The sequence below is a fragment of the Vulpes lagopus genome, chromosome 24 (assembly GCF_018345385.1).
Source record: "Vulpes lagopus strain Blue_001 chromosome 24, ASM1834538v1, whole genome shotgun sequence".
In the NCBI taxonomy this organism is placed as follows: Eukaryota; Metazoa; Chordata; class Mammalia; order Carnivora; family Canidae; genus Vulpes; species Vulpes lagopus.
This window is the reverse complement of record NC_054847.1, coordinates 26095155-26112150: the sequence shown is the minus strand read 5'-3', so window position 1 is coordinate 26112150 and position 16996 is coordinate 26095155. Positions and strand designations below refer to the sequence as shown.

The 16996-nt window shown below is 35.1% G+C and overlaps 1 protein-coding gene across 13 annotated transcripts in view; it reads left to right on the top strand.

Annotated features, from left to right (window-relative positions):
- Nucleotides 1-16996, top strand: part of GTDC1 (glycosyltransferase like domain containing 1) — a 387156-nt gene that overhangs the window by 51932 nt on the left and 318228 nt on the right. Inside the window, exon 1 of one of the 13 annotated variants that reach the window (XM_041739299.1) lies at nt 12704-12724. The exons of the other annotated variants lie outside the window; for them this stretch is intronic. The gene's annotated coding sequence lies outside the window, so the exon portion shown is untranslated. Of the gene's footprint in view, nt 1-12703; nt 12725-16996 lie in introns of those variants that run through there. 13 annotated transcript variants of the gene reach the window in all.

Genomic DNA, 16996 nt, shown 5'->3' with positions numbered 1-16996 from the left:
AAAATTTTTGACTGCCTTGGTGGTCAGCACTTCTGCCCCCCCCATATTATTCAAGGGTCAACTGTACATTTTGATTTAGCCACTCCAATTCTGGGTATACATCCACAGAAAACAAAAATACTAACTTGAAAAGATATTATATACCCCCATTTTTATTGAATTATTATTTACAGTAGCCAAGTCATGCAAACAACCTAAGTGTTCATTGATGGGAGAATGAATTAAAAAGTTGTGATAAACACACACACACACACACACACACACACACACACTGGTGTACAATGGAATATTACTCAGCCATACAAAGAACAAAATCTTGTCATTTGCCTCAATGTGGATAGATCTTGAGGGAATTACATAAGTCAGATAGAGAAAGAAAAATACTGTATAATCTCTCTTATATGTGGAATCTATTTGTCTTTTTACAAACAAAACGAGGCTCATAGATACAGAGGACAGATTGATGGTTGCCAGAGGCATGAAGAGGGGGCATTGGTGGGAGAAATGAGTGAACTCTTTGTTTTCTTTCTTTTCTTTTCTTTTCTTTTCTTTTCTTTTCTTTTCTTTTCTTTTCTTTTCTTTTCTTTTCTTTCTTTCTTTCTTTCTTTCTTTCTTTTTCTTTCTTTCTTTCTTTCTTTCTCTTTCTCTCTCTCTCTTTCTTTCTTCTTTCTTTCTTTCTTTCTTTCTTTCTTTCTTTCTTTCTTTCTTTCTTTCTTTCTTTCTTCTTTTTCTTTCATCATTAGTTTAAATACATAAGTAACAAAAGTTTTATGATGATAATTGAGACTAATGTGGTCTGGTGGCATCATCACTTGGGAACGTATTAGATTTGCAAATTTTCAGGTCTCGCCTCAGACCTGTTGAATCAGATGCCTTGCAAGTGATTTCCTTGCTTTCATACCGTTCTCTTAGGACAATGTGGTACGTATAATTTCTGACAGGGTTGATATAGCAAGTCTGTGGTGGGGAGGTAAGTGATGGCGGGGCTAAGCCAGAAGAGCATGAGGAAAGGGGGTTTGATCCCCTAACTGTTACCGCCTAACGTATATTGACCTTTAGAGATGGACTCTTCATTCTTATTTCTTTCTTTGTGTTCTACACTCAATGTCAGCATGATGCTGCTAACTTTATGTATCTTCTTGGTGTGCATTTGCTGTCCCTAATTTCAAAGTGAAATCACTAATTTGTTGAATGTTTACCCATGTAAGGCCTATGTTTGGCTCTTTAGAGGATAAAGGAAATACGTGTTGTGGTCCTCACCCATATGCTTGGGTATCAATCTGGATTCAAATTCTGGCTCTGAATCTGACTTGTAGTGTAGTCTTTGGTAGAGTTTTAATCTCTTGACATCTGATTTTCTTCTGTTGTAAAATGAAGGTAATCACCTACTGTGCATTTCTCACTGGGATGTTTGGGGGATTAAATGAAGTAATGTTATGCACTTTAAACATAATGGGCACTCAGTAAATGGTAGCTGAATGCTATTATCATTATAATCATCATCTCCTAGTTATTTCTGTATTTGAGCATCTCAGTGGAGTCTACAGGGCATACTATATTGATGGTCTAGGTGACACTTTTCAGGAATTGCTTTCTTGGCTCTGTAATGATTCCATCACGGTGGATAATTTAATTAGCCCTTGCCTGCTGAGTACTGTGGCTATGGCAGTCAGTAAGAGAAATGTGGTATACAAGGAGCCAGGGCTTTGGAGTTGGGTAGATCTTGATTTGTCATTACTCCAGCGGTCACTAGCTGTGTACCTTGGGCAAGAGGCTTAGCTTTTCTTCCTCCATTTTCTCATTGGTAAGGAAAGGATTATGACACCTACCTTGAAGCCTTATTATGGGGATGCCTGGGTGGCTCAGTGGTTGGGCGTCTACTTTCGGCTCAAGGCGTGGTCCTGGAGTACTGGGATCAAGTCCCACATTGGGCTCCTTGTGTGGAGCCTGTTTCTCCCTCTGCCTATGTCTCTGCCTCTCTCTCTCTGTGTCTCTCATGAATAAATAAATAAAATCTTAAAAAAAAAAAAGAAGCCTAATTGTGAATGGGGTTGGGTGAGTCTTTGTTATTGTGGGGATTAAGTGAGGATATATGTAAAGTACTTGGCCCATAATAGTCATATGATAATTTTTGCAACAAATATTGCCTTCCCCCACTATGCTTCACCCATCATAGAATGTTAGTGTCTGTCTTATGTATGTTGAGATTTTTTTCTTCCACTCTTTACACTTAGAAACCAAGAGAACAAGTGACTAGTTTGCTTATACTATTGAAAAAGCCGTAAGTTAACAAAACCAAGTTTATCAAAGGGATTCTTGAATCATGTGCCTAAATTTAGTTTTGTTGTCTTTTTTGAAAATCATATTGTTTTTACTGTGATAAAATATATGTAACAAAAAATTTACCATTTTAACCATTTTTAAGAGTATAGTTAAGTGGCATTAAGTATATTCTTATTGTACATTCATACTCTTATACAATCATAGGCTTATATTTTAAAGCCTAATTTTGGTTTTGTATTTGATATTTATTTCATGTGTTTTGTTTGCTTGACCCATGTTATCGGAAAGGACTCCTAGTAGCAGACAACAGACTCATTAAAACTGGTTTAAACAGCAGGGGATTTACTAAGTTGTAATATTTTGTGGAATCTTTGAGGGAATGGAATGAATAGACTGGGCCGAGCTTCTAGGAATAACTTCCGGAACCACTCTTTTCACATGGCTTGCCTAAGGGAGTGAGAGCTGTTCGATCTTAGAACCATGGAAGCCGGTGAATGGGGATTCTTGGCTTTTGTGGCTGGCCCGGGAGAAGTCAGTGTCTCATCCATCATCACTGCTGGATGAGCTGATATACCTGTGCTTAATTGCTCCCGCTCTTCATTTTCATTTTCTTTATCCTTCTGGTCTCCTCAGAGTGTCCCTGCTTGGGAAACGTAGGGCATATGCACATACCAAGTTGCAAGAGAGTCTAGCAAAAGGACCCTTTACCTTTCTGGTAAAGGTAAAGGTAAAGACATGTTAGACATGTTAGAATGGAGTTGCCTGAGTGTTCAAAATAAATCTGCTGTATCTGCCATGGCTCTTTTAAAAAGGAATAGGCTAGGGGACATATTAATTTAGCACCTTTCTTTTTTCTTAAAATACATTATAGTTTCAGGAGGGGGAAGTAAAAACGTCAATCCAGCAATGTTGATACAGGATAAGTTCTGTATTACAAAAAGTTATGTTTTGTGGGGGAAACCCAATTTTTTAAAGCATTGTAAAACTCTGAGTGGACCCTGTGTTTATCTAGCTGATAGTAATAAATTGTTTCTCTTTTAGAATGTTATGTCACTCCGTCTTTTTTAACTTCCATGTTTTGGCATTAGAGTATATGGGTATAATAACATTCCTTCTAGCCTACTGTGTTTGCTCATTTTTGCCGTTGGGGAAAAAATCCATTCTTGTGGAAATGGTATCTTTAAACCATGTAAAAATTTTATATTGGAAATGATTTGAACACATTCATGGTTGGGGGCAGAGTTGGGGTGGTGGCAGAGAGGAGATAAAGTTGTCCATAAAATATAGTGTCCAATTTGGAGGTTATTCCCAGTTTAAACTGTTATCTAGACCAGCGCTATCCAGTAGAAAAATAATGCAAGCACGTATGCAATTTAAAATTTTCTAGCAGACAATTTAACAAAGAAAAAAGAATAGGTAAGAATAGGTAAAATTAATTTTGGCAGTATGTTTTGCTTAACCCAAAATATATCCACAATATTTAAACGTGTGGCACTAGCTACACATCTCATGTATGCAATAGTACATGGAGCTAGTTGGTATCATATTGGACACCACAAATCTATACTGTCTGCCTTACTTCATACTAGAATTTTTCTGAGAAGTACTGAAGTATACTCCAAACACGTTTATAAAACATCCTCAGTGTGTGCTGTGTCTTGCTGTGTCTTGATGATCCTTTATTACTTACGCTGCTTTATACCAGTATGATTGTAAATCAGTGCTGCTTCCCAAATTACCAGTGTTGATGTAGTGGCTTGCTGTATTTTATGAAAGATCTGTAGGTTTGAACTATTGGAGTACAGGAATATGAAACATGATACTGAGGTACACCATTACAGGCATAATTTTGATGTAAGCTATTAGGCCATTGCCAGTGTAGACCATCGCAGTTGACTCCTGTTACTTAACTAGCTCTTAGTATATATGCTGCCAAAGTGAGCACAGACTTCACTGGTTCTTGATGGTATCTCAAGGACACTGTTTATCACTGTCATTGCCCTAAAGGAGTAATGTCTAAACTTTCAACTATTAAAATTTTTAAGGCACATGCAGTATAAGTATTATTTTCTACGAAAAATTTTGCACATGGGTGACTATACTAATACATTATGTAAATTATGAAACAAAAATTTTAAAAACAAATAAAGAGATTCGATAAAAATAAATATAAAGCTCTAATATTTTTTCATGAACCTTAGATAGTTGGCTCGTTTGGGCAGTCACCTTTTGGAGACCACTGCTCTAAATTCTGTGGAGTATTGGCTTTCAAATTTGATTGATCACCAGAACACTTTGGGAACTTACATAATTAAAAATAAGAACAACAATGAATAAAAGGTGTGTCTTTAAGTATTACTTTAGAAACATAGAAACAAAATTTGTGTAAGTACATGTGTGGAGTGTATGTGGAATCTGTATTTAATTTTTTAAATACAGAAGTCCCTGTTATAGATGGCAGGATTTTTTTTTGTTGTTCTTTAAAGTAGGCTCCATGCCCATCATGGGACTTAAACTCATGACCCTGAGATCAAGCGTCGCTTGATCTACTGACTGAGCCAGCCAGCTGCCCCCTTGGCAGGGATTCTTAATTTGGGATTCATGGGGGAATTTTCAGAAATTATATACAATATTATATATGCAATCAGGACTTTTTTTTTTTTTTTTTAAGAAGAAATCTGTAGTTTTTATCAGAATTCTGAATGGTCTTGGTCTCTGGTTAAATGTCATTAACAGCTAGCCAAAGTCTATAGATATGTGGGTCAGAGAAGATTGTGGAGCCACCGAGGGCAGGATGGATTCCTTCAGTGTTAAGCTTACTTGTGAACACAGGGCTGTTTGGACTGAGCAGTGGGTAGACTTAGGGGGGTGGTGGTGGTAGTGCTATTTCATGGGTGAGGGCCGACCAGGGGAGCTCTAGCTGGGAAGCAGTGATAGACCAGGATCATGCTTCTGTTTAGAATGTCTGACCTCTAAGTAGACACTGGGGATCTAGTCCAAGACTAGAGAGGGTCCAAGTCTGGATCTGATGGTGTAGGTCAAATTTGAAGTCTAGGTAGACAGGCCAAGATCACTGGTGAGTAGGAAGGTTTAGCAGACATGGCACAGTGGCATTCAGGCAAGGCCTAAAGGAATGGGCCAGTCATTGAATTTTTAGCTTTCCATTATGGTGAGTTTTTCCAAAGAGACGGGTCAACATCGACCTAACATGAATGCTACGTGAAGCCTTCTTGCTTTCTATGGAAGGCTGTATGAATTATCTGCGATCCCTCCCCACTCTAGAATTCTGTGATCTCAAATGCAGTAATTCCTCTTCCAACAAATAGGGTGCACTCCAGTAATTTATGTCCATGTCAAAAGTTCATCCCTGGAGGCACAACTGTCATGTTTTAGAATTGGTATGTGTTCTGGACTTCATCACATATTCAGTTCCTAGAAAACTGATCCTTTTGATGACTGCTTCAGGCCTTCTGAATTGAACCCCTTTCCCTGTTCTGCCTGCTGGTGTTGATTGGGCCAACCAGATGGTGCTATGAAAGAGCGGTTTTTTTTTTTTTTTAATATTTTATTTATTTATTCATGATAGACACACAGAGAGAGGCAGAGACACAGGCAGAATGAGAATCAGGCTTCCTGCAAGGAACACAATGTGGGACCGGATCCTGAAGCCCGGGATCATGCCCTGAGCCCAAGATAGGTGCACAACCGCTGATTCACCCAGGCATTCTTCACTGTAGTTTTGATTTGCATTTCCCTGAAGATGAGTGATGTTGAGCATCTTTTCCTGTGTCTTTCGGCCATCTGGATGTCCTCTTTGGAGAAATGTTTGTTCATGTCTTCCAGTCATTTTTAATTGGATTATTTGTTTTTTTGCGTGTTGAGTTGTAGAAGTTCTTTATATATTTTGGATACTAACCCTTTGTCAGATAAGTCATTTGTAAATATCTTCTCCCATTCTGTAGGTTGCCTTTTAGTTTTGTTGACTGTTTCCTTCACTGTGCAGAGGCCTTTTATTTTGATGTGGTCTTAATAGTTTACTTTTCCTTTTATTTCCCCTTGCCCCAGGAGTCATACATAGAAAAATGTTGCTATAGCCAATGTCAGAGACATTACTGCCTGTGCTCTTTTATAGGGTTTTTATGGTTTCAGGTCTCACATTTAAGTCTTTAATTAATTTTGAGTTTATTTTTGGGCACGGTGTAAGAAAATGGTCCAGTTTTATTCTTTTGCATGTGGCTGACCAGATTTCCCAACACCATTTGTTCTAGACACTTTGTTCCATTGGGTATTCTTTCCTGCTTTGTTGAAGATTAAATGACTATGTAGTTGTAGGTTTATCTTTGGACTTTCTGTTCTGTTCCATTGATCAATGTGTCTGTTTTTTTTTTTTTTATGCCAGTACCCTAACGTTTTGATTATTATAGTTTTGTAATATAACTTGAAGTCTGGAATTGTGATACCTTCAGCTTTGCTTTTCTTTTTCAAAACTGCTTTGGCTCTTTGGGTGTCTTTGTGGTTACATATAAATTTTAGGATTGTTTGTTCTAGTTCTATGAAAAATGCTGTTGGATTGCATTAAATGTGTAGGTTGCTTTGAGTAGTATAGATATTTTAACAATATTTGTTTTTCCAACCTGTGAATATGGAATGTCTTTCCATTTTTTATGTTGTCTTGCATTTCTTTCATCAGTGTTTTGTAGAGTTTTCAGAGTTGCAGGTCTTTCACTTCTTTGGTTGGGTTTATTCCTAGGTATCTTATTATTTTTGGTACATTTGTAAATGGGATTGTTTTCTGAATTTCTCTTTCTTCTGCTTCATGATTAGTGTATAGAAATGCCACAGATTTTTGCACATTGATTTTGTATCTTGTGACTTTAGTGAATTTTTTATCAGTTCTAGTATTTTTTTGGTGGAGTTGTTAAGGTTTTCTGTATGGAGTATCATGTCATCTACAAATAGTGACAATTTTACTTCTTCCTTACCAGTATGAATGCCTTTTATTTCTTTTTGTCTGATTGCTGTGGCTAGAATTTCCAGTACTATGTTGAATAACGTGGTAAGAATGATTTGTCTTGTCTTTTTCCTGACCTTAGGAGGACAGCTCTCAGTTTTTTTCCCATGGAGTATGATGTTTTCTGTGGGCTTTTCATACATGACCTTTATTATATTGCACTATGTTCTTTCTATATGTACTTTGTTGAAGGCTTTTATTATGAGTGTATGTTGTACTTTGTCAAATGCTTTGTCTGCATTTATTGAAATGATCATATGGTTTTTATCTTTTGTCTTACTGATTTGATATGTCATGTTGATTGATTTGTGAATATAGAACTACCCTTACATCCCAGGAATAAATATCACTTGATTGTGGTAAATGATTTTTTTAAATGTATTGTTGGATTTGGTTAGTTAGTATGTTGTTGAGGATTTTTACAACTATGTTCGTCAGAAATATTAGCCTGTGGTTTTCTTGTGGTGTCTTTATGCGATTTTGGTGTCAGGGTGATACTAGCCTCATAGAATGAATTTGGAGGTTTTCCTTCTATTCTTTGGAATCCTGAGAAGAATAGATATTAACTCTTATTTAAATGTTTAGTAGATTTTGCCTGTGAAGCTGTGTGATCCTGGACTTTAATTTTTTGGGAGCTTTTTGGTACTGATTCAGTTTCCTTGTTGGCTTATTAGTATGTTCAAATTTTCTATTTCTAACTGCTTCACTTTTGGTACGTTATATGTTTCTCAGAATTTATCATTTTTGTCTAGGTTAATTTGTTGGCATGTAGTTTTTCATAATAATCTCTTACAATTGTTTGTATTTCTGTGATGTTCATTCTTTTGTGATTTTATCTTAGTCTCTCTCCCTCTCTTCCTCTCTCCCGCTCTCTCTCTCTTCTTCTTCTTTTTTTTTTTTTTTTGGATGCATCTGGCTAGAAGTTACGAATTTTGTTGATCTTTTTAAATAACCAGTTCTTGGTTTCATTGATCTGTTGTGTTTTTTTTTTCTTTTAGTTTCTCTATCATTTATTTCTGCTCTAATCTTTATTATTTCCTTCCTTCTGCTGGTTTAGTTTTTTGTGTTATTCTTTTTCTAGATCTTTTAGGTTTAAGGTTAGGTTGTTTATTTGAGATTTTTCTTGGTTCTTGAGGTAAGCCTTTATTGCTAAAAACTTCCCTCTTAGAACAGCTTTTGTTGCATCCCAAAGGTTTTGGAGCATTGTATTTTCATTTTTGTTTCCATAGGCTTTTTTGATTTCTTCTTTGATTTCATGGTAGATTCCATTATTTAGTAGCATGTTCTTTAACTTACATGTATTTATAGTCTTTCCAGATTTTTTCTTGTGATTGTAGCATTGTGGTTAGAAAAGATGCATAGTATGACTTCAATCTTTCTGAGTTTGTTGAGGCTTGTTTTGTGGCCTAATATGTGATCCATTCTAGAGGATGTTCTGTGTGGACTTGAAAAGAATGTGTATTCTGCTCTTTTAGGATGGAATGTTCTGAATATATCTGTGAAATCCATTGGTGTAGTGTGTCATTCAAAGCCACTATTCCCTTGTTGATTTTCTGTTTGGATGATCTGTCCATTGATGTAAGTGGGTATTAAAATCCCCTACTATTATTGTATTACTGTTGATTAGTTCCTTTATGTTTGTAATTAACTGTTTTATGTATTTGTGTGCTCCCATGTTTGGTGCATAAGTATTTACAATTGTTATATCTTCTTGTTGACTTGGCCTCCTTATTATTATATAGTGTCCTTCTTTGTCTCTTTTTATAGACTTTGTTTTAAAGTCTATTTTATCTGATATAAGTATTGCTACTCCAGCTTTCTTTTGATATCCACTTGTATGCTAAATGTTTCTCCATCCTTCTCCTCCCTTTTCAATCTGCAGGTGTCTTTAGGTCTGAAATGAGTCTCTTGTAGGCAGCATATACATGGTCTTGCTTTTTATTCACTGTCAGTCCATTAGGTTTACAGTTTCTTGAATGCTATACTATTGTCAGATGTTAGAACCTTCTATATGTCTCTAGAGCTAGCATGGGTATTTTAAAGTTCAAAGAATTAAGTAGTAGAATTTTGGTTATAATGCAAGTTTCTGTGTTCTCTATATATGTATCTATAGACACACACACACATGCACACACATGCCTATGTCCATACATATAATGTAGATTTTTGTTTTCCTCAGTCTTAAAATTTGCATTTGTAACAGTCTTGGTGGTATGGTTTGCCTTGTGAAGAACCAAGAGAGCTGATACTATGTCAGTAAAACTGTCTTATAGGTATGATTCAGACAGTTTTATTGTCAACATATGGGGCATGAAGGAGCCACAGAGGGGAATTTGGAGTGTGAGGGTGCTGGTCTGTCTTTTTTGGCATGTAATTATATCAGCCTCATGCACGGTGTTATTTGTTGCTGCCTAGGGAATATAGGAAAGTATCTTCTAATGTGGTAAAAAAAAATCAGAATAAATTCTAATTGTTGCATTTATAGGGAATTATTTGGATGAAGGATGTATTTTTTTCTCCAACCTAAATTTTGTTTGGTATTTTAAATTTTATTCAATCAATCTTTTAAAACCCAATTTTTTAATAATTTGAGTTTTTTTGGATCAATGTTACATAATAGACGCCTAGCTGAGTTTCATAAGTGGGAAGAAATTTGTTTCTTTTTCCCTATTGTGACAGTGCATGGTTCTGTTTAATTAGTTTTACTAAATATTTATTAATTTTCTTTAGAGGTATTTGTAGCATTTAAATGATTACAGTATGCTGATTACTTTAGTAGATGCTACACAGAGGACAATATCAGACACAGCCTGTGGGCTTATGGAGCTTAATTCTATAAAAGCAATCACATGTAGATGATGTTTTAAATAGTCAATGATGGGAATGATAGACACACATGTCAGCAAAGTGGTTACCTCTGGGAAAGAGAGAGGGATATGAGATTAGGGAGGGGTACACCGAAGCTTCAATTTTAAATCCTTTTTTTTTTTTTTAATTCCCTTTCAGCTAATATTTATTGATTGCCAGAGATGATGATGATGATGATGATGATGATGATGATGATGAGGATGATTATTATTTAAACCAGAGGTTCAGGTTGAGGCAAAGGCAGTGGAATGGTTTGTTTTATCTTTCTTTTCTTTGGTTATTCTTGGCTTGATCAGAATATGGTTTCTTAAAGGTAGGAGGGTAAATTGGAAGAGCTTGAGGAAAAGCTTGGGGCTTGGGGATAGATTCAAAAAGTGCAGCAGAAAAAAAGTATTGATATGTTTTTCAGTCTTTATTCCAATTCTGCTCACTAATTTGAGCCATAGGTTAAATGTAAGCACTTATAATACATACAATTTTTATAGATGATTTCTCGGTCATTATGTTGGGAAGTTACTGGGAGACAAAATTTTGTTACTCTGTATTGACATTTGGCCCTAAGATCAGTCTCAGAGAGACCTAATCCTCGGAAATGGGTAACTCTTAAACTGACTAATTCCAAAATGACTAGTCTGGTTTCTTCTCTATGCTGGTAAAATAATATTGGAAGCCAAGCTGTTCAATATTTAGATTGCAGTGATTAAGAAAGCAGCATGGATTATATGTTTATTTCTAGAGTGTGAGCAAATAGGGTCACACTTCAAGTGCTTTTTAAATGCTTGTGACTACTGTCAAGCTTTATGACATGATGATTTTATCTAACAGCTATTTCTGTGGAGTTACTTTTTTGCAGAATAGAAGACCAAACTAAACTTTCCCTGAAAGTGTAAGGAAAATCATTATATTCACTCTCCCTTTGCAAATCAGGTTGAAAGGTTTGACTGTCCTATGGGAAAAAAGAAGTACAGTTGGGTAGTTTTGTTCTGCCTGGAAACAGTTTTAATAACAATCAGCATTGTATTTTTCTTGAAGATGGTTTCAGGCATATGAGAACAAAAAATATTTGGTACTTGCAGTTTTTATTTGGAGAAAGTGAATCCTGCTAAATGAAGTATGAATAAATTATAATAATCTTAAATTTATCATTTACTTAAGCCTTTCTTACTTACTGAATTTTTAAAAGAGCAACTAAGAAATATACTTTATCTGATTTGAATTTAACTGCTATTATTTTTTTCTTGGGTAAACTACCTTATGAACAATGTAGAAGTCCTGACTGATTAATAGTCACCATTTAAGTATATTGACGTTTACAAATAAGTCTGTTCATTATAGTTCAGAGAATAATTGAAATAATGAAGTGGTATTACAATATTAAAATTTCGTTAAGCATAGAGTATGGATTAATTAAAATAATCCATCTGTACTATGAAATGATGATTAATGGATTGTTGCCTTATATTTGTGAAGCTCTGTGTGTATATGTGTATAGTTATAATTCTTTGTAAATGTAATTATTTATATTTCTTACATATGCTGTTTCATTTTATCATCACAACAGTTTTGGAAGTAGGTGGGGTAGGTGAGATTTTTCTCTACTAAATGAGGAAAACTGAGTAGTGTAGTCATCAGATGGTTTTTTTCGTGGGTGCGACTACAGTAAAACCTGAGTCCCTAACTTCTGATTTAGTGCTCTTTCCTTTTGGACCTTAGTCAGAATCAAAGAAATTTGAGTTTTTCTAATATATTGTTTCTTTTTTGGTCATTTTGTTTTGGTGTATTTCATTAGAATCCATTACTTAGAAAGCAACCAATCTATAAATTCTGTAAAATCAGTTTGTTGTAATTACTACTTTTGAGTATAGATAGGGGGTGAAAAAGATAAAACTTGACCCAAATGGCATTTTAAAATTATATCTGTACAACATTTTATTATGCAAAAACAGTTAAGGATTAGCTTGATATCATCCAAACTTTTGAAATTAAGGCAAAGTGTTGGTAGTAGATATAAAGCAGACCTGTCTCCCCCACTACCTTTTTTTTTTTTTTTAATGAAAAATGTTCTTTTCTTGAAATATAATTGACATGTATTAGTGTTAGGTATGCAAAATAATGATTTGATATATGTGTATATTATGAAATTATCACTGCACTAAGTCTAATTAATATCCATCACCATATGTAATTACACTTTTTTGTTTCTCGTGAGGAGAACTTTTAAGATTTACTCACGTAGCAACTTTCAAATATACGCTATAGTATTATTAACTTTAGTCACCATACTGTACATTACATCCAATGGTTTATTTATTTTATAACTGTAAGTTTGTTTTTATTTATTTATTTATTTATTTATTTATTTATTTATTTTTATTTTTTTTATTATTATTTATTTATGAGAGTCATACAGAGAGAGAGAGAGAGAGGCAGAGACATAGGTAGAGGGAGAAGCAGGCTCCATGCACCGGGAGCCCGACGTGGGATTCGATCCCGGGTCTCCAGGATCGCGCCCTGGGCCAAAGGCAGGCGCCAAACCGCTGCGCCACCCAGGGATCCCTAACTGTAAGTTTGTACCATTTGATCACTTTCACCTATTTTGCCCACACTCTGCATCCTACTGCTGCCCTGCCCCTAGTAAGTACAATTTTGTTCTCTGTACCTATGAGTGTTTTTTGGTTTTGTTTTCTTTTCAGATTCCACATAAAGTGGGATCATAAGGTTTTGTCTTTATCTGTGTGAGTTATTTCACTTAGAATAATACCCTCAAGGTTCATTTGAGTTGTTATAAACAACAGGATTTCCTTTTTTTTTTTAATGGCTGACTAGCATTCTATTATTTGTATGTGTGTATATACATATTCTTTCCTTTTTTTAAAGATTTATTTATTTATTCATGAGAGACACAGAGAGAGAGAGAGAGACAGAGACAGAGACACAGGCAGAGGGAGAAGCAGGTTCCCTGCAGGGAGCCGAATGCAGGACTCCATCCCAGATCCTGGGATCACGCCCTGAGCTGAAGGCAGATGCTCGACTGCTGAGCCACCCAGGTGTCCCATGTATATACATTTTCTTTATTCATTCTTCCATCTCTGGACCCTGAGGTAGTTTCCATGTCTTGTTTGTTTTAAATAATACTGTGATAACATGGGGATGCAGGTATCTTTTTGGGTTAGTGTTTTCATTTCCTTTGGACACATATCCAGGAATGGAATTGCTAGATCATATGGTATTTGTATTTTAAATTTTTTAAGGAAACTCCATACTGGTGTTCATAGTGGTTCACCAATTTACATTGCCACCAATGATACGTGGGTTCCCTTTTCTCTACATATTTGCCAATACTTGTTATTTCTTGTCTTTTTTATAATATCTGTTCTAACAGGTGTGAGGTGATCTTTCACTGTGATTTTGATTTGCATTTCCCCGATGATCAGTGATGTTGTGTATCTTTTCATGTGTCTGTTGGCCATCTGTAATGTCTTCTTTGGAAAAGTGTCTGTTCAAATCCTTTGCCCATTTTTAATTGGTCTATTGAGTTTTATGGGTTCTTTATGTATTTTTGATATTTACTTCTTATTAGATATGTGATTTACAAATATTCCTGTATGTTATCTTTTTGTTACGTTAATGTTTTCCTTTGCTGTGCAAAATCTTTTTTAGTTTGATGTACTTCATCCTGTTTATTTTTGCCTTTGTTGCCTTTGCTTTTGTGGTTAAATGCAAAACAAATCCTCACCAAAACTGATGTCAGGAAGTTTTATGTGCAAGTATTTAACTTATTTTGAATTAGTTTTTCTGTATGATATAAATAGGAGTCCAGTTTTATTCTTTTGCATGTGGCTGTCCAGTTTTCCTAACACCATTTATTGAAGAGATTATTCTTTCTCCATTATATATTCTGGCTCCTTTGTCATAAATTAATTCACCACATATGCATGAATTTATTTCTGGGCTCTCTCTTCTGTTCTTTTGATTTTATGAATCTGTTTTTATGCCAATACCACACTGCTTTAATCACTATAGCTTGTTAATATAGTTTCAAGTTAGGGAGTGTGGTATTGTCAGCTTTTTTCTTCTTTCTCAAGATTGCTTTGGGTATTCATAGTATTCCGTGGTGCCATACAAATTTTAGGATTATTTGTTCTATTCATTCCTTTCTCATTGAAGACCTTCCTCAAACTAGATGCAGGGAGCCTCACGATTCCTGAGAGAGTTTTACTCATCTTCTCCCATTATGTTTTTTAGAATGATTATTATTTTTAACTAATTTTTAAATGTATTATATTTTTATATAAATTATATAACTAAATTTTAGTAACTGTAAATACATGTTTAAATCAAATATCAGTTAGTGTATATTATGAACAGAACCACAGAAAGACATATGTATGACTTACCTAGATATATGAAAGCATTGAAAAAAGGAAATTTGGGGCATTAGAAAGGGTTGTTTACTTTTAAATAGAAAATGGTGATGTTACTAATTATTCTTTTTAGTAATATGTAGTTTGTTCACACAAAGGATAGTATGACTTGCCTATAATAATTAATATAATTTACTTGAAATGCCTTATTTAAGGTATGTGAATTAATTTTATTCTGAAGTTTAGATCATTATTAGGGTTGAGTCACTTTTTTTTTTTTTTTTTTTTATCCTTCAGTTGCAGCAAAATCTAACTTCCATGTGTTTTGCTACTTATATATGTCTTTTGGGAGATTTTGAAAAACCAAAGTCCTCTTTCTCCTGTGGAAGTGTTAAAAATCCTAAGAAGCTTTCTTGAGATAAAGTTTGTCCCCTTTCAATTATTAAATGTGCTTTTCTCTTATCTGTGAATTTCACCTTCAGTTTACTGGCAACTGCTTTTTCGTGTCAGGATCATAGAATTATGATTAACTCCTTGCAATCTGGCTTTGGTCCCACCTCTGTACTGGAACTGCACTCTTGAAGGTTGCTGGTGACCACATTCTAGCCAATTGCAGAGTTTTTTTCCCCTCAATCTCCTTGACATGCTAATACCACATGACCTTGGCTTTTCAGTTACATGAACACTCTACTTCAGATTTTTACTCTGAGCTTTCTGCGGCCCATGCTTCTTCCTGTAATACCTGTCTTCTCTTTGTGGAGTGGGTTTTATCCTTGCCCTTTGCTGGGTATTTACTTACTGAGTTTTGAATCTTACAACTTTAGTTCTTCTTGCTTTTTGCATTTGTGTCGTAGCTAAATCATCATTTCTCATAACTCTCTCTTTGATGGATATTACTGGCAATTCTCAGAGCTCTATTGCGAAATCACCCTAGGAGATTAGGTGATCGCCTATCACCCAAACTCTAGTCCTGTATTTCCATCTGCTTTTAGGTTGATGCCCTTTTGCTTCAGAATAGACCTTTCTCAAATTATCTTCTTCAAACTCTTTTCTGCTTTGAATTTCTGGGTTCATTTTAAAAAAACATTCTCCTAATACCTTGACATTTTCTCATTTGGTGTTCCTTATCTCCTAATGTTTCTGATGTCCTTGAGTTTTTCTTGAAAATGTTTCTTAAATTTGTCCCATTCTCTTCTCTCATTTCCCCCAAAGTACTATATAGTGTGTGCAACACTTTCAAATGCATTATTTTCTCTTTAAAATAACCAACATAATAAATTTGTGAAATACGAAGAGCAGAGAATACTATCCCAATTTGCAGATCAGGAAATGTATACTGAGGAAGTGACTTGTCTGAGGTATCAATGCTGATTAAGCGAAGAGCTATTTCTAAAGCCAAAGGGACAGGATTTTAAGTCTATACCTGCCCCCAAATCAAGTGACTGTTGTAATTTCCTATGATCCAGTCCTCTCCTTTAAATCACTTGACTTACAGTGCTAGATTAATGTTTGTAAACATTAATAATAAACAGTCATAGTGGCAGTTATTAGAGGTTGGTATAGTGTCTCAGTCATTGTGTAGGGTAATATTTAATCCTTAGAACTAGTGTGCAGGGTAGATATTGTGTTCCCCATTTTAGATATAAGTAAATTGAGGCTTATAGGAGTTAAGTAACTTGCTAATCATTATTGTGTGATGGGGTAGGGGTTGGGGTAGAGATTCCACCTCAGGCTCCCAAGCTCCAACTCTTCTTTGTTATTTTTATAATCATGTTCTGCTGTTTATCAAATTATTTTTTTTAAGGTTTTATTTATTTATTCATGAGAGAGAGAGAGACAGAGACACAGGCAGAAGGAGATGCAGGCTCCATGCGGGGAACCTGACGTGGGACTCAATCCCTGCACTCCAGAGTCACTCCCGGGGCTGAAGGCGGCACTAAACTGTGAGCCACCCAGGCTGCCCTGTTTATCAAATTCTTGATGTTACTTTTCTTTCTTTTTCTTTTTCTTTTTCTTTTTTTATTTATTTTATTTATTTATTTTTATTTTTTAATTTTTTTAATTTTTATTTTTTTTTACTTTTCTTTCTAAGACCTTACTGTAGTTTCCTTTTACCTACTTAATCCCATTTATACCCCATTTATAGACCTTTGAGGACCCTCAATAATTTGTCATAAGTTTCTTTTCCATTATTTTCTCCAATAACCCTACCTTTTGCTTTTAACCTTGTTTTCTACTCACACAGACTTTATCTAGTCTCACTTTCTCATTTTCTTAACTCATGCTATTTTCTCCATGTGTAGAATTATTTCACTTGAACCTCTTTATCTGCCTATAGCCAGATCTTTACCTTCTCTCATTCCCACATTTACTGAGCATTTAAGCATACGTGGTGCTATGATAGGAGTTGTTAATGTAAATGAATGCATGGGCACTTTTGGGGGAGGTGAACACATAAGGGGAGGAGTTA